This window comes from Ovis canadensis, chromosome X (assembly GCF_042477335.2).
Source record: "Ovis canadensis isolate MfBH-ARS-UI-01 breed Bighorn chromosome X, ARS-UI_OviCan_v2, whole genome shotgun sequence".
Taxonomy (NCBI): Eukaryota; Metazoa; Chordata; class Mammalia; order Artiodactyla; family Bovidae; genus Ovis; species Ovis canadensis.
Genome location: NC_091727.1, coordinates 5,590,341 through 5,615,067, shown reverse-complemented (window position 1 = coordinate 5,615,067; position 24,727 = coordinate 5,590,341). Strand labels below are relative to the sequence as shown.

Genomic DNA, 24,727 nt, shown 5'->3' with positions numbered 1-24,727 from the left:
TTTGCTTCTCCAGGGCATCTTCCTGACCCAGGGATAGAACCCGGGTCTCCCCACTTGGGGGCAGATTCTCTGCCATCTGAGCCACCAGGGAACTGCAGAAAGCACCTGTCTAGACCAGTCTCATGATCATAATATTTATGGATCATAAGGGTAACCACCCAGTCCCAGCGCTTCTGAAACCTCAACACCCTCGTGTTCCTGGTCATCTCATTAAGCAACATCTCCATCTGAAAACCTGCTTCAAACCTACTTTAAAACGACTCTTGTTTCTCAATGACCGCCTCACGCTCCCCCAAGTTGTTTGGAAGCCCTTGGAGATGCCATGGATTTGGGAAGCTTCTCTCCTTAACATGGGAAGATTCCATGCAGCTTCCATCTATGGTGTTGCAAAGACGAACTAAGTTGCAGAAGAGCACAGAAGAGGCTGCTGTTCCAAGAAGAGAAAGTGAAAATGAAGTTAGTTGCTCGGTCGCATCTGACTCTCTGCGACCCCATGGACCATAGCTTACCACGCTCCTCCGTCTGTGGGATTTTCCAGGCAAGAGTACTGCAGTGGGTTGCCATTTCCTTCTCCAAGAAGAGAGACTATTGCTCTGTGTACCTAGATGTCTACCCTAGGAGGAGAACTAGGGCAGAAACAGCCCTTCGGTTAAAAAAAAATAAAAAAAATCCTAGTCCAATTCCCATGGGAACCCCTTGGAGACGAAACGGCACTACCCTCCTCTGCTCGGTAAGACACAGCGCCACGAACATGGTTAACTCCCTACCATACACTTGAACGCCACCAACAGAGCTGATGGCCAATGTTCCCACCAAGAGACAGAAGTGGAATTAGGTCACGCGACGGAATTGTGAGCTCACCTACAGTGGCGATCATTTTGCGGCTGACACTGGTTATCAAATCAATACTTCCTACCCCTTAAACTAACACCATGTCATACGCCAAGTATACTGCAATACAGCTGGGGGAAATACCATTGAGCTATGCCCACCTTAACCCCAACCATGAACTCCTTTATTCCTATGCATGCAGTGATTCTTTCAGCTCTCACCTGTCTCTCAGCTCTCTTGAAGACTCAATTACACCCCCCAAGTGGTACCTCCTGTCTGTCAAGAACAGTTAGTCTCCGACGTACAAACAAATTCCCTTCAGAGAGCATCTTTGTAAGTCCAATTGGTCGAAAAAGTCCCACAGACTTGGCCTAGGCACCCAACTAATACCGTCAAGCTACAGAGTGTGTTAGCCACTCAGTCATGTCTGACTCTTTGTGATCCCATGGACTGCAGCCTGCCAGGCTCCTCTGTCCATGGGACTCTGCAGGCAAGAACACTGGAGTAGGTTGCCGTTCCCTTCTCCAAGGGAGTCTTGCCGACCCAGGGATTGAACGTGGCTTCCTGCATTGCAGGCAGATTCTTTACCATCTGAGCCACCTAGAATGGTATAGTGTAATAGGTTTATAATACTTTCCACACAGATTAAAAAACAAACAAACAAACAAACAGGGACTTCTCTGGTGGTCAGTGGCTTAGAATCTTCCTTGCAATGCCAGGGACACGGATTCAACCCCTGGCTGGGGAAGATCCCATATGCCTCAGGGCAACTGAGCTCAAGAGCCACAACTAGAGAAAGCCTGTGTGCAACAGTGAAGATCTTGTACTGCCAAAAAAAAAAAAAAAAAAAAAAAATATATATATATATATATATATATATTAAAGTAAAATTTGGAAAAAGTTTTAGAAAAGCAAATACAAAGCTTACAAACAGGTATTAATGTTACAATATAATACCCTGAAAAGTCTAGTAGCACAGTGCAACAGCTGGCACTTTTGAGCAGTACCGGGCTACGACGTCACTGCTGCCAGACATCCTGGGCTTGAAATAAAGACACTGTCTGTGGTACTCTACTCAGCGCTGTACAGCAAGGTACACAAAAAACACAGCCACTTGTAGAGGACAGAGGCACGTGACCCAAATTAGGCAACTGGACTCGGGCACGCACATTCGTATCTCTGAAGGTTCACAGCTTGGAGGTGCGTATGCAGGGGACTGGCTGTGCAGAGGGCTTAGGACTCCACTGGTTTGGCGATATTGCAGGCCACCCATGCAGCCACCTCTTGTCTCCCGTGAATACCGCCTGCATGTTCCTAACTGCATTCTCCTTAAGATCTTATGTGTTCCATCAGTATTTTATCATCCTTGCACAGAAACGTGCCAGGAGGCAGATACCCAACTCAACTCAAAGGGGAAAATAATATGGAGCGTTGTGTTAATCACAGAATGCAGTTTTATTAGCGGTTGAGAAGACTGTTTCTCAAACTCCCCTTCAAAACAGATGACCTGGACTCTGTCCGGAAGGATCACCCAGCAACCTCCATATCCTTGTCTTGTTAGCTATATGCACTGCTTTATTTTTGTAAAGCGTTTTTAAATTGAAAGTGAAAGAAAGTGAAAGTCGCTCAGTTGTGTCCGATCCTTTGCGACCCCAAGGACTACACAGTCCATGGAATTCTCCAGGCCAGAATACTGGAGTGGGTAGCCTTTCCCTTCTCCAGGGGATCTTCCCAACACAGGAATCAAATCCAGGTCCTCCCGAATTGCAGGCAGATTCTTCACCAGCTGAGCCACCAGGGAACCCCAAGAACACTGGAGTGGGTAGCCTATCCCTTTTCCAAGGGATCTTCCCGACTCAGGAATCAAACCAGGGTCTCCCACATTGCAGGCAGATTCTTTACCAACTGAGCTCTCAGGGAAGCCCATTCTTTTTTAAAATTACATTAACTAAATAAAATAATAATTTGATCATAAATTATTTACCAGGCCACATTGGATCTTAGTTGCGGCAGGCGTGATCTTTGGTTGCAGCCCGCAGGGTCTCCAGCTGGGGCGCTCGGTCTTAGTAGCCACAAGGTGTGTGGGATTTTCCTTCCCTGGCCAGGGATCGAACCCAGGTCCTCTGCGTTGAAAGGCAGATTCTTAACCACTCGACGGTCAGGAAAGCCCCGATTTGCTGGTTTAAATTATGCCAGTCATGTTTCTGCAGTTACTTACTGTCTGTGCCGGTTTTTTTTTTTTTTTCCTCACATTTATGGCTCTCCTGAGTCAAGCCTACCATACCTATGGTACTGCAGATTCCTAGAAGGTTTGCCACCATAGTACATGACTGATTCGTCACAAACTGATGTCCAAAGGAGCAAGTGTCAAGCCCCAACCTCAGCTCTCCGCCCATCCAGTGCTAAACTTCCAGCTTCAATACAGAGATGTTCCTCCGTCCTCCCAGGATACTAATCTCAGAAAAAAAATACGCCAGGAGTTTTCAGCGAACACAAGGCAAGCATTAAAACTTTATTCTCCGTAAACAAGAGTAATCAAGCTTTGAGAAAGATCTGAAAATATATCTAGTGACATTTTACCTCGAACTTCAATCTTCCTCGCCTAAATAGCTGTGAGATTAAATCTAGAACAAATAACTCTTTAAGCACGTGAGCAGACATTTTTCACTTGACTCTGAGAGTTTGAGGTACAGCAATTTTGGTCTCTGGCGATGAGTGCAAGGGCCCTGAAATTCATCTCTGCTCTTTTTTGTGTGTGTTTCTAGAAAATGATCTGTTTGTAACATGTGCTGATATAATCCTGTATCCAGGTAGAACAATTATGCTGTTATCCAACGGAGCTTAAGAAAACACTTGGGCTGTTTTCATACACATGTTAATAACTTTGTGAGTTAAGAACAGTGGAGGTATTATGTTTCCTTATAAAATAAAAAGATTTCTGGAAGACTTCAGGCAAAGATAAGCATCAGGCTCCTTAAGCAAAAATTCTTAATTCCACGTTAATTGTGACCACCAAGCATTTTGTGGTATAAAACTAAGACATTTTACTAAATAAAGTAGAAATTCTCAGTTTCACAGAAAAAAATGCCTCAAATTACTGAAAGAGTCCTACATGATAGCAATTCGTAGGTATTAAAAATGATCCTTCCCGAGATGTCCTTAAACAGCATGTGACATTTTAAGTCCAATGTCAGTGAATGTTTATCAGCTAAATTATCAGCTTTCCTGGTGGCTCAGATGGTAAAGAATCCGCCTGCAGTGCAGGAGAGCTGGGTCCGATCCCTGGGTCAGGAAGATTCCCCTGGAGAAAGGGAGGGCCACCCGCTCCTGTATCCTTGCCTAGAAAATCCTATGGACAGAGGAGCCTGGTGGGCTACAGTCCATGGGGTTGCAAAGAGTCGGACACGACTGAGCGACTAACAGGCACATCAGCTAAATTACCAAAGACAGCAGCAGTTTCTTCATTCACCTACTCCTTCCCCCTCACTAACATTTTCATACATGCCAGCAGCATGGAGTTCGTGTATACAACGGTGCTGCTTCGAGATGTCTGCATTCTAAGAGGACAGTCGGCTAATTAACGCTGCAAGAGGCACTATCTGACCACAGCTATATTTCATGCGGAAATGAACATAGTGCTGAGACTCAGATAGGCACCCGAGGAAAAGACTTCAGCCAGCATCTCGATCAGCCCATCCCTGTCCTGCCCACGGGTCTCCCCCCGAGGCCCAATCCTCCTCGTGTTCAACTGTCTCCCCGAGAGACACTTAGCCCCGGACTCCACAAGGAAGTGAACAACTCCTGCCTCAGGCATGTTCAGTTCAGCTCAGTCGCTCAGTCCTGTCCGACTCTTCTCGATCCCATGGACTGCAACACGCCATGCCTCCCTGTCCATCACCAACTCCCAGAGCTTACTCAGACTCATGTCCATTGAGTTGGTGATGCCATCCAACCATCTCCTCCTCTGTCGTCCCCTTCTGCTCTCAATCTTTCCCAGCATCAGGGTCTTTTCCAATGAGTCAGTTCTTCACATCAGGTGGCCAAAGGATTGGAGTTTCAGCTTCAGCATCAGTCCTTCCAGTGAACATTTCAGGACTGACTTCCTTTAGGATAGACTGGCTGGATCTCCTTGCAGTCCAAGGGACTCTCAAGAGTCTTGTCCAACACCACAGCTCCAAAGCATGCATTCTTCGGTGCTCAGCTTTCTTTATGAGTTTGTCTTAATTAGGACTTCCACCAGGAAGGGCACCAAGCGGCTAGTTGCTCCAGGGTTCCCCAGACGAGGGACAAAGCCTCAGGAAACCAGGAAGCAGTCCCACTGCCTGCGAAAGCGCCGGGCTCAGGAACCCCTGTGATCCACTCAGGCTGAAGAGCACAGATCCCCCAGGGGTGTGCTGAGGCAGGCCCCTTAAATGACACCCTGGGACAGCCACTGACTGCCCTTCTCCTTTCTGCCCGGCTAGGCACAAAGTCCCGCCGCTCTGAACACTCTCCCACCAAGCAGGCCAAGGCCGATGGGGCTCTCGGTCCCATCCATAGCAGTCAATGTCCGAAAACCTCTTCCGAAGAAAATCTGCCCTTGTTCTGAGAAACCACAGCACGGAAACTACAAAGTGTCTGGAGGAAGGGTCCTTTGATTCTCCGTGTGCCTCTATACGACCAGCGGAAGACCACTGCAGTATCATAATGTAATTAGCCTCCAATTAAAAAAAATAAATTGATTAAAAAGAGAAGTCATAACGGGTTCCTTCAGCGGGCGTCTTGGAATCTGAGACACACGTCACAAATAGAAATGCCACAGGTCTGAGTTCAGGCCCTATCTCTGATACTCGGACGCGGGAAACGGGATTAGAAATGAGGCGGGCTGTTGTGTGCTTTTTCGTGAATTCTTCTCTTCCTAAGGTCTTCCCTGTAGCTCAAATGGTAAAGCATCTGCCTGCCACACAGGAGAGACCCAGGTTTGATCCCTGGGTTGGGAAGATCCTCTGGAGAAGGAAATGGCAACCCTCTCCAGGATTCTAGCCTGGAGAATCCCATGGACAGAGGGGCCTGGCGGGCTACAGTCCGTGAGGTTGCAGACAGGCAGACACGATTGAGCAACTACTACATACTCCTAAGACATAAGACATAAAATTCTGTATTGACAGATCAAGGTCATTCCCGTAGAAATTCTCGTTGTCATGGCATCTATGAGATCTCAATTTGTTTTTTCATGTGCAAATGCAGTACACGGAAACAAATGACCAGTTTTCCTATCAAATGCAGTGCGTGCATGCTCAGTTGTGTCCGACTCTCTGCGACCCTATGGACTGTAGCCCGCCAAGCTCCCCTGTCCATGGGATTCTCCAGGCAGGAACACTGGAGTGGGTTGCCATTTCCTTCTCCAGGGGATCTTCCAGACCCAGGGGTGGAACCCAACTGTCTTGCATTTCCTATACTGGCAGACGGGTTCTTTTCCAGTTAGTGCCACCAGGGAAGTCCATATCAAATGCTTATCTAAACCATGACTATCTCAGACAGCATACGTCTGGATTCTCCTCCACAAGCTGAGGGCTGGGTTTTCAGCCTCTGGGTTTCTTGGTCTCACCATCTTTCACCGGCCTTTGTCTGTCCTTTACTATTCTTGGTAACCCTGGTGCAGGCAGGAATCACTTCTTCCAGCACAGCACTGAGCTCATTTCTTCTAACCTAGATCGCTATTTTCTCTAGATCTGCTCTCCGTAGACCGCAGCCCCCATGGACATGCCTGAAGTGGGCCTGGGGTCAAACGTGTCTCTTCCTCTGTGTCCCGTTCAGAGGAAGAGGAAGTCTCATCCTGAGACACTGCTGCTGTTGTTCCATCCCTCAGGCGTGTCCAGCTCTTTGTAACCCTGTGGACTATAGCCCACTAGGCTTCTCTGTCCATGGCGATTTCCCAGGCAAGACTACTGGAGGGGGTTGCCCTGTCCTCCTCCAGGGGATCCTCCCCAAACGGGGACCCAACATGCACCTCCTGCACTGGCAGGCAGACCGCTGAGCCGTCCCAGTGATGACTAGTAACCTACCACTTCTCATTCCGCGGCCTGCAATCCCTGCATTGGGGTGGGTTTTCCTTTCCCACCCAAACCTTCCCAGCCACTGCTGCTCTGGCCAGCAGTCTCTGAGTCACTGTTCTCTGCTCACAGGGGTGACCTTCCTTCCTGCCTGTTATGCCTGTTTCACCTGCCTTAACTGTTTTGCCCAACACCGACATCCACAACAGCAGGGAGTCTCTGAGCATGAAATGACTTTCTGGAGGGGGAGCGTTTCTCTCAGCTAGAGGAAGAAATCCACTCCCAGAAATGAGCTGCCGCCAAGCAACGCATTTTAAAAGGTTGAGGTCTTTTGATAAGCGCCACGTGAAAATGTTCCATTAAAATTGGTCAAGTCACTGTAACACAGAGAAGAGAAAGCGTGAGTCACCAAATTAGATCAGGCCCTAGACCGCCGGTTCATTACGCCCTCCAGGGTGTCCTTGGCGACGCTCTGAACAGCAAGCATCATAATAGGGCAGGAACCTACCGATAGTGACCTTGAGAAGAGTATCAGAAACAGAAACGGCAGAAATTCTTTAACCTGCTGCTGCTGCTGCTGCTGCTGCTAAGTCGCTTCAGTCGTGTCTGACTCTGCGACTCCATAGACGGCAGCCCACCAGGCTCCACCATCCCTGGGATTCTCCAGGCAAGAACACTGGAGTGGGTTGCCATTTCCTTCTCCAATGCATGAAAGTGGAAAGTGAAAGTGAAGTTGCTCAGTCCTGTCCAACTCTCAGCGACCCCATGGACTGCAGCCTACCAGGCTCCTATCCCGTCCATGGGATTTTCCAGTCAAAGGGTACTGGAGTGGGGTGCCATTGCCTTCTCCTTAACCTCAAATGGTCAAAATGTGTCTTGTATCATTCAATATGTTATACAAGCTTTCTGTTTCACTCTATAGGCTTATACAGCTAGGCTAATACTATTGCCCAGTAGCTATCTGGCTATCACATTTATCTTTAAGTGACATTAAAATTAAATGAGGGACTTTGCTGGTGGTCCAATGGTTATGTAGGAAACATGGGTTCGATCCCTGGTCCAGGAAGATCCCAAATGGCACGGACCAACTGAGTCTGTGTGCTAGAAGTACTGAAGCCCAGTAGCCCTAGAGCGTATGCTTTGCAATTAAGATGAGCCACTGCAATGAGACGCGTGTACACCGACACCAAAGATTAGCCCCGCGCTCACCACAACAAAGGGCTTCCCTGGTGGCTCAGCTGGTAAAGAATCTGAATCTGTCTGCAGTGCGGGAGACCCTAGTTCGATCCCTGGGTTGGGAAGATCCCCTGGAGAAGGGAAAGGCTACCCACTCCAGTATTCTGGCCTGGAGAATTCCCTGGACTGCATAGTCCATGGGGTCGCAAAGAGTCATTCACTTCACACCACAACAAAAGAAAGCATGCCCGGCAAGGAAGACCCAGCGCAGAGAAAAATAAAATAAAAAATATAGCTTCTCAGTCATCTTGGGCACATGTCAAGGGGTCAGTGTCACATGTGGCCAGTGGTCACCATATTGGACAGTACAGGTCCAGGAACTCTGGGTCAGCATGGAAATTCCACTGGACGGCTTTGCTACGAGGATATACTGTCTGTAAAGATCAATCTCAAGGCTTGTGTGTCTGCTCTGGGGGGTGAGCCTTGATTATGCCCCTCAAGTTAGTGTCCGATCAAGTCAGTTATGGTTTTACCAGCAGTTGTGTCTGGATATGAGAGCGGGACCATAAAGAAAGCTGAGCGCTGAAGAATGGATGCTTTCCAACGGTGGTGTTGGAGAAGACTCTCGAGAGTCCCTTGGACCGCACGGAGATTCAGCCAGTCCATCCTAAAGGAGATCAGTCCTGGGTGTTCATTGGAAGGACTGAGGCTGAAGCTGAAACTCCAATACTTTGGCCACCTGATGAGAAGATCTGACTCACTGGAAAAGACCCAGATTCTGGGAAAGACTGAGGGCAGGAGGAGAAGGGGGCAAAAGAGGATGAGATGGTTGGGTGGATGGCATCACCGACTCAATGGACATGAGTTTGAGTAAGCTCCAGGAGTTGGTGATGGGCAGGGAGGCCTGGCGTGCTGCAGTCCATGGGGTCGCAAAGAGTCAGACATGGCTGAGTAAATAAAGTTACTGTAAGTCTTTGTCAGCAGTGTGCAAATCCCAGTTTTCCAGCGGTGCCATTTAACCTGCTTCTTCACCTGTAAGCCACCAGCGGTCCCTGTAACCTACCAATACGCCCTCCCCGGCATTCCCAGGCCTCCCAGAGGTTCCCCAGCCCCCTGTCCCCAACACCAGTCCCCGCGCTCTCACCCTACACTCACCCTGTGCTCTGTTTGGTGAGACTGCTCAGTCCTCCCCTATTTGTGAGACCCACAAAAACTCAGCTCTTTAACCATCTGCCTCAGTGTTTTACTTCCAGCAGAGTCCACTGACCTATTTTCCTACCGTTAGCTAGAGTCACTTTCCCCAGATGGGGAATCCTGAGTCATGAAACGCTCTCACTGTGGAACATACGTCTTATTCTTCCTGGCAGCGCGGTGATGGAGACAGGCCTTGTAGGTGATGTTACTGACGACTTCTGCGTGGCCCTGGGTCCCCTGTGCCAGCCTACCTATGCCTGACACGCATTAGGCATGGCGTTCCATCTGTGCATTTCACTGCAGACTGACTTGAAACACCAGGCTTAACTCTTTGGAGACTTGTTTCAGGCTACACAGAGCGTGAGCACTGAGAACTACATTTTATGAGCAAAAACGTTCACTTTGCTCTCTTACAGTTTCCACAGGACAATACCACAGAAGGATAAAGATTTTTTTTTAACTTATTAAAACATTCCTTTTTATTTAGCTTTATGGAAATAAATTCCCCTGGTCCTTTTTTTTTTTCCTTTTTGGCCATGCCAAGCAGCATGCACTGGAGCATCCCTGGTGGCTCAGATGGTAAACAACCTGGAGACCTGGGATCGATCCCTACGTCAGGAGGATCCCCTGGAGAAGGGAACGGCAAGTCATTCCAGTATTCTTGCCTGGAAAACTCTATGATCCGAGGAGACTGGTGGGCTAGAGTACATGGGATCACAACGAGTCAGACACAATTGAGCAACTACCACTTAAGTGGCCAGCAGGATCTTGCGTCCCCAAGGAACATTGAACTTGGACCCCCTAGAGGGGAAGTGCACAGTCTTAACCCCTGAACCACCAGGGAAGTCCCCAAATAGCATGCTTTTATAACTGGATGTCATTCTATCCTGACATAATGCAGAGTATGTCATGTAGATATATCCACTTTTTAACATCTCCCATGGAAGTCCTGCTTGTTTGAATCAAGAATATTTAGGTCTCAGAATGGCAAAACCCTTTCCTCCTTCTCACTCTTTGCCAACAAAGGGCCATCTAGTCAAAGCTATGGTTTTTCCAGTCGTCATGTATGGATGTGAGAGTTGGACCATAAAGAAAGCTGAGCACTGAAGAATTAATGCTTCGGAACTGCAGTGTTGGAGAAGACTCTTGAGAGTCCCTTGGACTGCAAGAAGATCCAACCAGTCCATCCTAAAGGAAATCAGTCCTGAATATTCATTGGAAGGACTGATGCTGAAGCTGAAGCTCCAATACTTTTGCCACCTGATGCGAAGAACTGACTCACTGGAAAAGACCCTGATGCTGGGAAAGATTGAGGGCAGGAGGAGAAGGGGACGACAGAGGATGAGATGTTTGGATGGCATCACCGACTCAATGGACATGAGTTAGGGTAAGCTCCGGGACTTGGTGATGGACCGGGAGGCCTGGCGTGCTGCAGCCCGTGGGGCCGCAAAGAGTCAGACACCGCTGAGCAACTGAACTGAACTGAACTGAAGTGCAGTGTATTCAGCTCTAAAGCATCTGCTGATCATGTAGACTGATACTGTCAAGCTCACAATTTTATAAATTCATGTGATAACAATCAGTGACCCAGCTGACCCTCACTGCTGACACACAATCAAATTCAATTTGACCTTGAGGTGATCCAAAGAGCTTTCCACCGCCATGCTACATGCCACTGAGCGTTTATGTCCATCCACTGTGAGACACTGCTGTAAAGGAGCTCATGAATCAGTGAGTCGCTGCAGTCATTTCTGGGCTGATTGCTGCCTTTGCCCTGCTACAGGGGACATACACCCTTAGCACAGACAGGACTCAGAAGACATCAGGGTCTTTACTTCTGACCCATCTGTAGGATACAAGTCTAGAGAAACGGGCTGCTTAGCTTACTTCTCAGCTAGACGCTCCAAACGCACCTGCAGGACCCAGCAGGAGGACACTGTCTTGCCCTAGGCAGCCCCATAGTGTTGGAATGGGCAGAGTTTTTAAAAGGAGAAAATGATTGATATTTGTGTTTGCAATGGGCTCCCTGGTGTCTCAGATGGTAAAGAACCCACCTGCAGTGCAGGAGACCCAGGTTCCATCCCTGGGTTGGGAAGATCTCCTGGAGAAGGGAATGGCAACCCACTAACCACTCCAGTATTTTTGCCTGGAGAAGTTGAGCCTATGGAGAGAAGTTTTTAAAAGACACATGAGGTTTTATGTTAAAATTATATATTTTGAAAACAGATTTTATGTGACAAACTATTTATTAAGGCCAAATAAATCGGGGCATGGTCCTCGATGGTGGCTCAGCGGTAAAGAATCAGCACAGAATGGAGGACACACAGGAGACATGAGTTCGATCCCTGGGTCGGGAAGATCCCCTGGAGAAGGGAATGGCAACCCACTCTGGTATGCTTGCCTGGAGAATCCCATGGGCAGAGGAGCCTGGCGGGCTGCAGTCCATGGGGTCGCAAAGAGCCAGACATGACTGAAGCCACAGAGTGCACACAAATTGGGGTGTGTGAGTTCACAGCCAGCAGACTTGGTAAGTAAAGACAGTGACTTCGCCATCAATGAGTGTTGACCTAGACCCCCCCCCCCCACCCTTTGTAGGTAACCACAGCTGAGACGTAACATGAGAGGTGAACTCGCCACCATCACAAAGGCAGTCATTGACTCATCTCTCCACGACTGAACACCCTCTATGACGTCTGCAGACCTGTTCACGGTCTATACTCAGGACGACTTTCCCTCCATTAGACAGAGGGTGATTCCAAATCGGGATTCAACGAGATGCCTGTGCTGAGCTCAGATAATTCACAAGACCTTTCACTGAGTCCAAGTGCCCATCCTTACCTCACCAGTTCAAATGATTCATAAGGGCTTTCATTGTTTCTAAGTCCCCATGCTCACGGCCAGGTTGTATATAATGGTTTTGTGGGTTTCATTTTGCCTAAATAGATGTTAGCAAAAAAAAAAAAAAAAAAAAAACAAACAACAAATACCAAAGGAAAAGATCTGCTGTGATAAATCACGCACCAGAGCCAAGCTGTGCAACCGTGGCCTCTGGCATCAACCCTGCCTCTTCTACCACCATCCTGGTGAGCAAAGACACCACATTCATGTTTTGGCCTAGTTCAAGGTGTGAGTCCACAAGCTTGAAGCCATCAATGACGTCAACCCACAGGGAAGGGTTGACATCAACCCACTGCCAGCCTGTGAAAACTGAGCTCCACTGGGATGTCATTTTCTCTTTAATTGGAGGATAATTCCTTTACTGATGTCTTTTTTTTTTTTTTCCTTTTGGTCGTTCATCTGTAGGTAGGTCCTAAGCAACTGACTGAGATGATGGCAGGTATTTGTGGGAACAGCACATGTTCCCAGACACCATGGGCCAGGAAAGCTGACAAGCAAAATTCATCATTACTCGTCCCTAACTCATGTTTCTCTTTGGAGATTCAGAGCAGTGACCAAATGTCTCTTAATACTCATCTCCACCAAGGTTTCAAGGACATGGCAAGTTCACCCACTCCAGACACAACTCATGTGCAGCGTGAGCAGGACCGTAGGGACCGTAGCTGCCCACTGGGTAAGACTCCTCACCTTCTTCCTGGGGCTGGGATCCTTCCAACATCCACCGATCCAATCACAGACCTGAGGTGTGTCCCTGAGGAACCCCCTTGCCAACCTCCTCCCACGACTCAGCTACAGATGGAGACCCATGAAATTTCCAGATCTGTTCAGTCTCTATTTAGTACGAGCTTTCCTCCACTAGACAGATCTGTGCAGTTCAGTTCAGTCACTCAGTCGTGTCTGACTCTGCAACCCCGAGGACCACAGCAAGCCAGGCCTCTCTGTCCATCACCAACTCCTAGAGTTTGCTCAAACTCACTTCCATCGAGTCGGTGATGCCATCCAACCATCTCATCCTGTGTCATCCCCTTCTCCTCCTGCCCTCAATCTTTCCCAGCATCAGGGTTTCTTTTCCCATGGGTTGGTTCTTTGAATCAGGTGGCCAAAGGATTGGAGCTTCAGCTTCAGTCCATGATTCCAGTTCAGGATTCAACAGAATGCCCTTGCTGAGCTCAAATAATTCACAAACCTTGTTCCCCACCAGCCTGATGAACCAACACGTCAATTCCTCAGGGAAACCGTCTCTGCACACCCAAAACAACACAGGGCTACCAACAGAACTTCCCATGTTTTTAATGAGGTATCTCTGTGAATATTTGTTTAGTGTCTGACTCCTGGATGGTTTGACAGTTCCCTGAGGGCATGGGTTTTGTTGAAGGGGAACTTCAGGTTCATTCAAGTAGTAAGTGCCTGAAGATGTTTAATGAGAACCTTTGAATTTTTCTTCATTTTTATCTCATTAATTTTTTTCTTTCCTATTGAATTTTTCTTCGTTTTTATCTCTTTAAATTTTTTTTTTTCCTATTGACAGCTGAAACCGAGAACAGCATCTCCCTGTTTTCTTGCTGATTTTTGATTCCTCCTCTGGCACCATCCATAAACCATTTTCAACATGGATTTGAAAGAACTGGGCATTGGCTGTGTTCTTCTCCATTTGAATGGGGGAAAAAAAAAGATCCTTTCATTCAAACAAAAGCAGACCTTCCATGAACCCATCTGTTTTGCAAACTGTTAACTGTTGTGTCTCTCCCAGGAACTTTAAGTGAGAATCACGATGCCATCATCAGACTCTTTGTGTGGAAACTAAAGATGTCAACCCAATTCACAAAAGGCCATTAAAAAAAAAAAAAATATATATATATATATATATATGTATATATATATCCACAACAACCAGAATATGCAAACACTGTCATTTAAAGATTCTTCCAAGATTCAATGCTGGGCCACTGAAGCACAACTTGCACATTTTCGAGAGTTAAACAGAAAGAAGAAAAATAAAACAGATAGGCAAGCTCCTTGTCACCTTTCCAACAATTTCCCCACACATATCCCATCATACCGGGGCTTCTAAACTAGGCGGCCTCTTCATCAGATTCACCTTAGCAGTTCTGGCGAGAACTAGTCTTCAGAGTGAGAAAAATACAAGAAGTCAAAAAACACAAGAACACTTTCCACAGTGTCCTCGGCGCACATGGCCAAATCTTCCCATCTGGCACATTCTACCCTGACGGTGTTTTGTTGTTTTTTTCCCAAAACAAACACAGTAGCATTTCTGTGAGGCAACGAGCACAACTGCTTTTAATTGTCACAGCCACTCACTGCCATCGGACCTGGCAGGGTGATCACTTCCACAGGGGAGAAATACGGCTGTCTGGTTCGAATTAATGGTGCACTCACTCTTGTGATATGTTGGCCAAGACACATGCATCCAGACACGCCACACTGGTAACAGCTAGCAGACGCTCAAATGTGATCACCACCTCTAATAATTATCCGCAGAACTGATGGTGAAGCCAAAGCTCCGATACTCTGAACACCTGACGCAAAGAGCCGAAAAGACAGTCTTTTCCAGTCCGTGGTGCTGGGAAAGACTGAAGACAGCAGGAGAAGGGGGCGACAGAGGATGAGATGGTTGGATGGCATCACCGACTCGATGGACATGAGTTTGAGCCAACTCCGGGAGATGGTGATGGACAGGGAGGCCTGGCGTGCTGCAGTCCGTGGGGTCACAAAGAGCCAGACACGACTTAGAGAGTCAACGACAATATCTAATAATTGCTTTGTCCTTATACTATAGAATTTCCGTAGAGCAAAGAGATCATTACAAACATATCCAAGCACTTGCATAAGTGCACCACACAAATTCTTCAGATTTGACTTTGCTACAATAAAACCTAAATATGACCAACACAATTATGTAATTTCGAGACATTTAAATATTCAGACATTAAAAAATAATACTTGTAGATTTAATCCTCATCAGCCAGTTTTAGGCAGAAAAATAACACTGACGATGTGTTTGAAAGACAGCACAGCCATCTGAAAAAGGATGGTGGTGTGGTTTAATGAAACTTGCCACGTACACTGCCAACTCCTGCACCGGGAATACAGGAACCCCTCAAATACTTGTGGTGGGTCAAGCATTGTGGGGAAAACCATGACACCCAGTGGGCAAAGACTTTCAATGCTGCACGAATGGCTCTGTGTCCCGTCTTCACTAGTCCTTCCTCCACCCCATCCGGCATCCATCTATCAACTCATCTAGACATCTAACCATAGAAAGAAATTCATAATATGGAAACAGGCAATGCTTTCGTAAGCAATTTTGTATTTTCACACGCATGCATAAAAATTATCCTTTTTATCTGAAAAAGCGTGGATGCTAATGTATAGTTTATGCCCGGATATATGGTATCTGCATCAATGAAACTCCGTAAGTCTATGTCTATAGTACATACATCCATTGCAAAGAATCGTTTAATCTTCATTCATGATCAGAATTCATTCTGTGCTGGCCTACATTTTTTTTTTTTCTTCTTTTGGGGGAAAAACCCTCAGAGGAAAGTGAAATGAATCACTCCACTTGGTGAACCCGTAAAAGCAGCAAACGCTATGTGTATATGGAACAGAGCAATCCATGATAAAAACGGGAGCCTTTGGATGAGTAAATTTATTTTTACATTTGTTGTTGCTCTTTTCTTGGCCAGCTTCATTCATTGACTATTTTTCCTCCTGGATGTCATTACGTATGTAAGCCTAAGAAGGTCTATCAGTAGTGGTCCTTTAGGAAAAGTTCCAGATTCCGACCTTATCACAAAACTGATCCAGGACTTGCACCTTGTTCCTGAAGCCCCTGAAATTGTGTGTGTGTGTATGTGTGTGTGTGTGTGTTGCTCAGTCGTGTCCGACTCTTTGTGACCCACCATGGGACTGCAGCCCACCATGGAGTTTTCCAGGCAAGAATACTGGAGTGGGTTGCCATTCCCTTCTCCAGGGGACTCTTTCCCACCCAGGCATGGAACCCAGGTCTCCTGCATTGCAGGCAGATTCTTCACCATCTGAGCCACCAGGGAAGCACCTGAAATTACAGTGTCTTCATTAGCAATAAGGGATATTGATGGACCGGGGTTATTACCATATTGTTGACTATGTTCCCTCCACTATACATTGTCTCCCTAATTTATTTTATAACTGGCATTTTGAGCCTCTCACTCCCCTTCACCTAGTTCCCCCATCCTGCCAACCTCTCGCTTCTGGCAAGCATTAGATTGCTTTCTGTATCTGTGGGTCTCTTCTTGTTTTGTTGCGCTGGTCCACTTGTTCTATCTTTTACATTCCACATGTAACTGAAAAAAAACTACACTAGTAATTTTTCTCTCCTTTATCTAGCTAAGTATAACACCTTCCGAGTCCACCCATGTTGTTTCAAATGTGAACATTCCATTCTTTTTTATGGCCAAGCAATACTCCATTGAATATATCTACCACATCTTCTGTATCCATGCATCTGTTGACGGACACGTAGGCGGCCTCCATGTCCAGGCTACTGTTAACTAGCACTGCTAAGAACACTGGGGTGCATGTAATTTCTGAAATTAGCGCTTTCACTTTCTGTAGATAAAAACGCATGAGTGAAAATCGAGATCACACAGTCCTTTTAATGTTGCTGAGGAACTTCCAAACTGCGCTGCACAGCGGCTGTGCCAATTAACGTTTCTACCAGCAAAAAAAAAAAAAAAAAAAAAAATTTCTACCAGCAATGCCGGAGGGTTCTCTTTTCTCCATATCCTCACCAACACTTTTTGATGGCCATTCTGAGTGGTGTGAGGGGATACCTCACTGGGATTTTGACTTGCGTTTTCCCGATAATTAGTAATGTCCAGCCCCTTTACAGATGCCTATGGACCATGGGCATGTGGTAATCATACCTTCGGCCCATTTTTTCACCGGACTATTTTATTGTTTTAATATTGAGTTGTATGAGTTTCCTCCCCTCCCTCCCTTCTCTCTCTCTCTACACACACACACACACACACACACACACAAATCTTAACCCTTTCAAGCGTAACACTTGCAAATATCTTCTCCCATTCAGTAGGTTGCCTTTTTGTTTTGCTGATGGTTTCCTTAACTGTGCAAAAGTGTTTCTTAATTTTTTTAAAAAAATATGGAATGCTTCACAAATTTGCATATCATCTTGCCCGGGGGCCATGCTAATCTTCTCTGTATCACACTGGTGTTGTATACGTGCTGCCAAAGCGAGCACTGAAAAAGCGTTTTAGCCTGACCTAGTCTCTTTTGTTTATTTTTGCTTTTGTTTCCCTTCCCTGAAGAGACAGATCCAGAAAATTACTGCTGAGATTGATGTCAAAGAGCACACTGCCCATGTTTCCTATGAGGAGTTTCATGGCTTCAGCTTTTACATTTAAGTCTTTATGTCACTTTGAGTTAATTTTTGTGTATGATATGAGATAGTGGTCTTTGTGGTTGTTTAATCGCTCAGTCGTCTCTGACTCTTTGCGACCCCATGGACTGTAGCCCTCCAGGCTCCTCTGTCCATGGGATTCTCCAGGCAAGAATACAGGAGTGGGTTGCCATGCTCTCCTCCAGGGGGTCTTCCCAACCCAGTGACTGAGCCCATGTCTGCTTCATTGGCAGAGTATTCCTTACCACTTAGCTACCTGACTGAGCTTGCCTGCCTGCTAAGTCACTTGAGTTGCATCTGACTCTTTGCGACCCCATGGGCTGTAGCCCGCCAGGCTCCTCTGTCCATGAGATTCTCCAGGCAAGAATACTGGAGTGGGTTGCCATTCCCTTCTCCAGGGGATCTTCCCAACCCAGGGATCGAACCCATGTCTCCTGCACTGAAGACAGATTCTTAACTGTCTGAGCCACCAGGGGTGTTGATTTACTGGGATATGACTCAGCCATCAAAAAGAAGGAACTAATGCCATCTACAGCTCCATGGATGGACCGAGAGATTCTCACACCATGTGTGATCCTTCACCATCTGAGTTAACAGGGAAGCCCAAGCCCATCCCTTCTCCAGGGGATCCTCCTGAGCCAGGAATCGAACCAGTGTCTCCTGCGTTGCAGGTGGATTCTTTACCAGCTAAGCTGCCCTGGAAGCCCTTTGGAAGCCCCTAGTGGGGTCCAACAACAAGTGAACAGATAATACAGTCTTATACCCATACAACAGAATACTACACAGTAATAAAGAGGAATTTACAATAGTAATAAATAGCAACAAACAGCAATTAATAGTAACAAATAATAAACATTGATCAACAGTAATAAACAATAGTAAATAGTAACAAATAGTAACAAAGAGTAAGAAACAGTAAGAAACATTACCCAATAGCAATAAATAGTAGCAAACAGTAACACAGAGTAATAAATAGTAATAAACAGTAACAAACATTGATCAACAGTAATAAAGAAATAGTAGTAATAGTAACAAACAGTAATAAATAGTAGTAAATAGCAATAAACAGTAATATACATTAACCAATAGCAATAAATAGTAACAAACAGTAACACAGAGTAATAAACAGTATAAAGAGTAATGAAGAGTAATCAGCAGCAATAAAAAAGGAATGCACTGTTCATACACACAGTGAAATGGATGCATCTCAAAAAAAACATCATGCTGAAGGGGAGAAACTAGACAAAAGATCACACACTGCATGATCTTAGTGAGGGATCAAAATACAAACTACCATATATCAGTAGTCTGTGGAGGGAGGAGCAGGAGAGATGAGTTAGTGTACAAGGGCCTTAAACAAATCTTTGAAAGTTACAGGGATGTTCATTGCTTTGACTGAGGTGAAAGTTCGAAGGGCATATCCTGGGTCAAAACGGTTCATGTTACAGACTCTTAACATGTGCAGCTTAGGGCTTCCCTGGTGGCTCAGCCGGTAAAGAATCTGCCCCCAACGCGGGAGACCTGGGTTTGATCCCTGGGTTGGGAAGATTCCCTTCAAAGGATCCCCTAATGAAGACAGAACATTATTCACCGTAGCTTCTGCTGAAATGATGACACTGTTAAAGGGCTGTGAAGATTCACTGCTTGAAGCAGCCACTTTCACACCACACCTTCCATCTGAACAGCGTCCACCATAAATTATTCTCATCAGTAGCTCAGAAGCATTCGTACTCTCTTCCCAGCCTCCCTCACTGGACAGATGAGGGCCTCAGATCATCACAGGGGTAAAACGGCTGGTCCTGGAACAGACCCAAAGTCAACAGTAGTTGAAGTGAAGTAGTAGGAAGTGACAGAAAGCCTGCATTTCTTTAGCAATTTTACTGGGCTCTCCAGGTCATGTGATGTATGTATAGAAATTCTAGACTCACACGACAGAAAGAAAAACCAGAGGTCAACTTGTCAGTTGCCTTGCCTCTAAGCCCCAGGCAGATACAGGATTTCCCAGCTACTCGGGGTCTTCAGTTTCACTCTCCAACCACAAACAAAAGGCAGTAACTTGCCATCCACGTTCAAGGTCAGAGCTCCCAGCAAAATCTGGGTGCCATTTGCTCACAGTTACAACAAGAGTTCAACAAAGGTAAAATGACCTTGAGGAAGAGAGAAAAAAAAAAAAAAAAACACTCTCTGGCAGTCAAGTGGTGATTTTGTTTTCTGTGATTATATTCCTTTGGATGGAAAAGAATTTTCAATGCCAGTGTGATCCAGAATCTTACATTAGCAGTAAGGAGCTAGCTTTTTAAAGACACGATCTTGAAGCAATCCTACCGTGTACTAGGTTTGCAATCTGGGACAATACAAGAGGTCTCTTCATGAAGGTCACGTCCAGTCAAAACTCCAAGCTCAATTAGAATTCCAGAACCACTTGGATTAGTAACTTTCAAAAATTCTTGACACAGATAACCCTTAAGGGAAATTCACATTTGGTTAGTCATTTTAAAAGGACGAAAAGGAAAGCAACGGTAGTTCTGAGGTCAAGTTCCCAGTTAGCTAGAGGAAACAACGAGGGATGCAACGAAAGGTTGAAAATGTCATGGGACATGTGATCCTCGAAGCCAGCCAGCGCTTGAGGAAGGTTTCAGATTTCATCTTCTTCTGCGTGCAGAACGGCGCTGCTCAAGTTACAAGACAAAGAACCACAATTCGATTACAATCATCTTGCTTTGGCAACTTACCTCTGGCCTTATAAAACACGACCTTTTTCCCGACGGTCTGGCGTCTTTAACAACAGAGAACCCAGCACAGATGAGGACAAGAAGACACCTCCGAATCAGGACGCGGTTCGAGGGTGTAAATCCACCACCCAAAGGACGATGAGAATGGTGACCTTCACGTGCAGCCCACTGACCTTCAGAAACCCACAGCTGACTGTTCACAGGACCCGTCAGCAAACACAAACTAATACCATTTACTGAGCCACCAGGGAGGCCCGTTCAAAGCCCGGACGTTATCCCTAAAGAGGAATACATAGATTTATATCTCACTGTGATGGGCAACCTGGAACCAAACCAGGAGAGATAAAGGAATGTACTTAGTACTGAGTGAGTGAATGGTAGGCGCTGAGCCGTGCCTGACTCTTTGCCACCCCATGGACAGTAGCCCACCAGGCTCCTCTGTCCATGGGATTCTCCAGGCAAGAATATGGAGTGGGTTGCCATTTCCTTCTCCAGTACTTACTATGGGGTCACAGTAAGTAAATTTCACTTGTCTTTAACTCTTGTGAAAATTTGTGAACACGGTGCCGATTGCAGCGTCAGTTCCTCGATGGTATGTCGTGCCCTCTTTGGGTACCAGTCAGTCTGCTGACCCTCCCCCTTCTGCCCTGGTTCATCTGTCTGTGGTCCTGTCTGTGATGCCCAGAGCTTTGCTCCTTTTTTCCATCTTCCTGCTTTTATGAACATCTCCCTTTACAGAACCGAGAAGCCACTGGAACTCTGACGTCTGGATGTCCCCAAACCGCCCATTCCAAATAGCCCCCATCTTTGCTTCAGTCTGCTGGGAAAAGATGGAAGGCAGGAGGAGAAAGGTACAACAGAGGATGAGATGGTTGGATGGCATCACCGACGCGACGGACATGAGTTTGAGCAAGCTCCGGGAGTGGGTGATGGACAGGGAAACCTGGCGTGCTGCAGGCCATGGGGTCGTAGAGAGTCAGACGCGACTGGGTGACTGAGCTGAACTGAACTGTCATCGTCTGGGATGTCTTCATCTCAGGCATCTTTGATCAAACATCCCTCTCTCTGGCCACGGGTGGTTCTATTCCTGTAGCCCTTGTCCTGCAAACATCTTCCATCTCCAGCCCTCTAGTCTCTTTATCCTCTCCCCTACATTGTCCAGTCGCTTTCTGTTTCTGCAGGTTCCCGGCCCATGCCTTCAGTTCCTGTGGCCCGTCATTTTACACACATCCTCCTAGGAGCGGTCCAACGCTAAGCTGATCTATGTCCCCCGATATCAGCTTGTGCCTGCATTTGCTCCTTAGCTGTCACAGATCTCTCTTGGGGATGTGTACTACCTCCATTCGACAGATGAGAAATCTGAGAAAGGGATATGCCTAGAATTACATCAGAGACTGGAACTGGGTACCCTGGCCAGTGTGCTCATCCGCACACTTAGGGCTCCCATTACTGTCTAGTGAAGAAACATCAGCACATCTACACTGGTAAGTGGGTGAACGGGGTTTCGGGGGTCTGGCTAGCCATGGTTCCCAAGCAGTGGCCGTGGCCAGTGTAGCTCATGAAACCAACAAGCAGGGCGGAAGATACAAAATACGCAGCATCCAGCTTGGGGAGACTAAACCCTCATGGTACTCGCCTTTGCTTCCAGTTTCTTGGATGCCTACTCCATCCTGACACCTCGTGCAATTTTTTCCTGAGTCTTTGGATAAGATTCTGCTTCTTCTTTTTTTTTTCTTTTAATTCTTAAACCTTAGATCCCGTGACCACAGCCCTCATTCTCAGCCAAATTATATCCTTTCCTTTATCTAAGGGGCTTCCGTGGTGACTCGGGTGGTAAAGAAATCCGTTTGTGATGCAGGGGACGTGGGTTTCATCGCTGGGTCGGGAAAGATCCCCGGGAGAAGGGCATGGCAACCCACTCGGGTATCTTGCCTGGAGAATCTGGTTGACAGAGGAGCCTGGCGGGCTCTATGGGGTCCATGGGGTCGCAAAGAGTCAGACACGACTGAGTTCACAAGCGTGAAGAGGAAGCACAAGTCCTCACACTGGAACTTCTGAGTGTGAGACGGACGTGAGAAGCCTGTGCACTGTGATGAAGAGTAGCCGCTGCTCACCACGACTAGAAAGCACAAGAGTAGCAACAAAGACTCACTTTGGCCAAAAAAAAAAAAAATGAGTAACCCTCTTGTCATAGCATAACCTTCGATTTACAGGAAAGCTGCAAGAATGTTACAGAGTTCCCTCCTATTTTAAGGTGCTCCGTTTACCTGGAACTTTGTCATAACCGATGAACTGAGACCGACACACTATTATTCACCGACATCTGTACTTTATTTGCCTTTCCTTGGCACCCCACTCCAGGACTGTTGCCTGGAAAATCCCATGGGCGGAAGAGCCTGGTGGGCTGCAGTCCAGGGGGTCTCGAAGAGTCAGACACAACTGAGCGACTTCACTTTCACGTTTCACTTTCATGCATTGGAGAAGGAGATGGCAACCCACTCCAGTGTTCTTGCCTGGAGAATCCCAGGGACGGGGGAGCCTGGTGGGCTGCCGTCTATGGGGTCGCACAGAGTCAGACATGACTGAGGCGACTTAGCAGCAGCTTTCCCCTAAATGTCCCTGCGTTGCACCGGGATCCTAACTGGGCTATCACATAAACTTTTTAAGGGTCACAGCTTCTTGGTCTCCTTGAGGCTCTGACGGTTTCCCAGACGTTCCCTGGCTTTGATGATCTTGATAGCTTTGGAGGATGCTAGGCAGGTATTTTGTAAAACATCTTTCCATTTCGTTTTCCCCAGCATTTTTCTCACGATTACGCTGAGGTTACGGGCGTTTTGGAGAAGGATCACAGAGGTAAAGTGGCCTTCTCACCCACATCATGTCAAGGTCACATGCTGTCAATAAGACATGACCCAGTTGATACCGACCTTGATCACAGGGCTAACCAAGCATTTCAGGTTTCCCCACTGCAAAATCACCCATCATCTTTTACATCTGAGGAATATTTTTAAGCATAAAAGAGTCAAGTATTAACTTCAGAGTATCTACATCACCATCAGATATGGTCATACCTACAGGCACTGTGACTGGTCCTTTGAGGAAAATCACCTCGATTCTGTACAGAGACAGACAGGCATGGTGAGGGGGGTAGGGACACAGAGACGACCCAGTGCTCCAAAGAACAGGGTCTTTCGAGGGACCCAGAGGACACAAGCATCTGAGGTTGAACAAGTATCCTACACCGAACGCGGAAACAGGAAGCTGAGCAGACAGGACAATATGCTCATTATTTGGGAAGCAAGTTCGGTTGCTGTCACACAAAGACTCGAAACACACCTGATACGCTAGATGTTTGAGTCTCTCTCCTGGGACACCCCAGAGATATGGCTGTGTGGTTAAGGGCTGGAGGGCTAACTTTGCAATCCTCCACATGTGACTCCATACCTGTGAGTTATGGTCCCCTGGTGTATCTGTCTTAATATCTGTGAGTTAAGGTCTCCAAAATCACTGCAGATGGTGATTGCAGCCATGAAATTAAAAGACGCTTACACTTTGGAAGAAAAGTTATGACCAACCTAGATGGCATATTAAAAAGCAGAGACATTACTTTGCCAACAAAGGCCCGTCTAGTCAAGGCTATGGTTTTTCTAGTGGTCATGTATGGATGTGAGAGTTGGACTGTGAAGAAAGCTGAGTGCTGAAAAATTGATGCTTTTCAAGTGTGCTGTTGGAGAAGACTCTTGAGAGTCCCTTGGACTGCAAGGAGATCCAACCAGTCCATTCTAAAGGAGATCAGTCCTGGGTGTTCTTTGAAAGGAATGATGCTAAAGCTGAAACTCCAATACTTTGGCCACCTCGTGCAAAGAGTTGACTCATTGGAAAAGACTCTGATGCTGGGAGGGATTGGGGGTGGGAGAAGGGGACGACAGAGGATGAGATGGCTGGATGACATCACTGACTCGATAGATGTGAGTTTGAGTGAACTCCAGGAGTTGGTGATGGACAAGGAGGCCTGGCGTGCTGCGATTCATAGGGTCACAAAGAGTCGGACACGACTGAGCAACCAAACTGAACTGAACTGAAGGTCATCTGGACCACCATTTGTCAACGGGAAGGAAAGAAGAATAGAAGGGATCTGAACTCCTTTCTCAAAAACCAGAGGCAGAAACTGTTCAGAAATGGTAATGTGGTTACCATTCTATTCCACTGACCTGAAGTTAGTTAACGCTGGGCCGCATACCAAGCTACATGGTAGGTGGGCCGTGTATGAACAGGATCTAACTGGATGCCTGTCTGCTCGCTAAGACTAGCTGAGGTTTATGTGGATAAAGTACCTAGAAAAGAATGGATAAGGGGAGAATAAACTGGTTTAAAAGGAGCAGGTCTTCCTGGAGAAGGAAATGGCAACCCACAGCAGTATTCTTGCCTGGAGAATCCCA

General features: G+C 46.7%; 1 protein-coding gene and 1 non-coding gene across 9 annotated transcripts in view; both read right to left on the bottom strand.

Annotated features, from left to right (window-relative positions):
- The window catches only part of LOC138929709 (uncharacterized), a 329,162-nt gene that overhangs the window by 145,872 nt on the left and 158,563 nt on the right, over positions 1–24,727 (bottom strand). The gene's annotated exons all lie outside the window — the stretch shown is intronic.
- Positions 17,293–17,397, bottom strand: LOC138931246 (U6 spliceosomal RNA). The gene has a single exon (XR_011446493.1). It is a non-coding gene; the product is annotated as a U6 spliceosomal RNA (small nuclear RNA).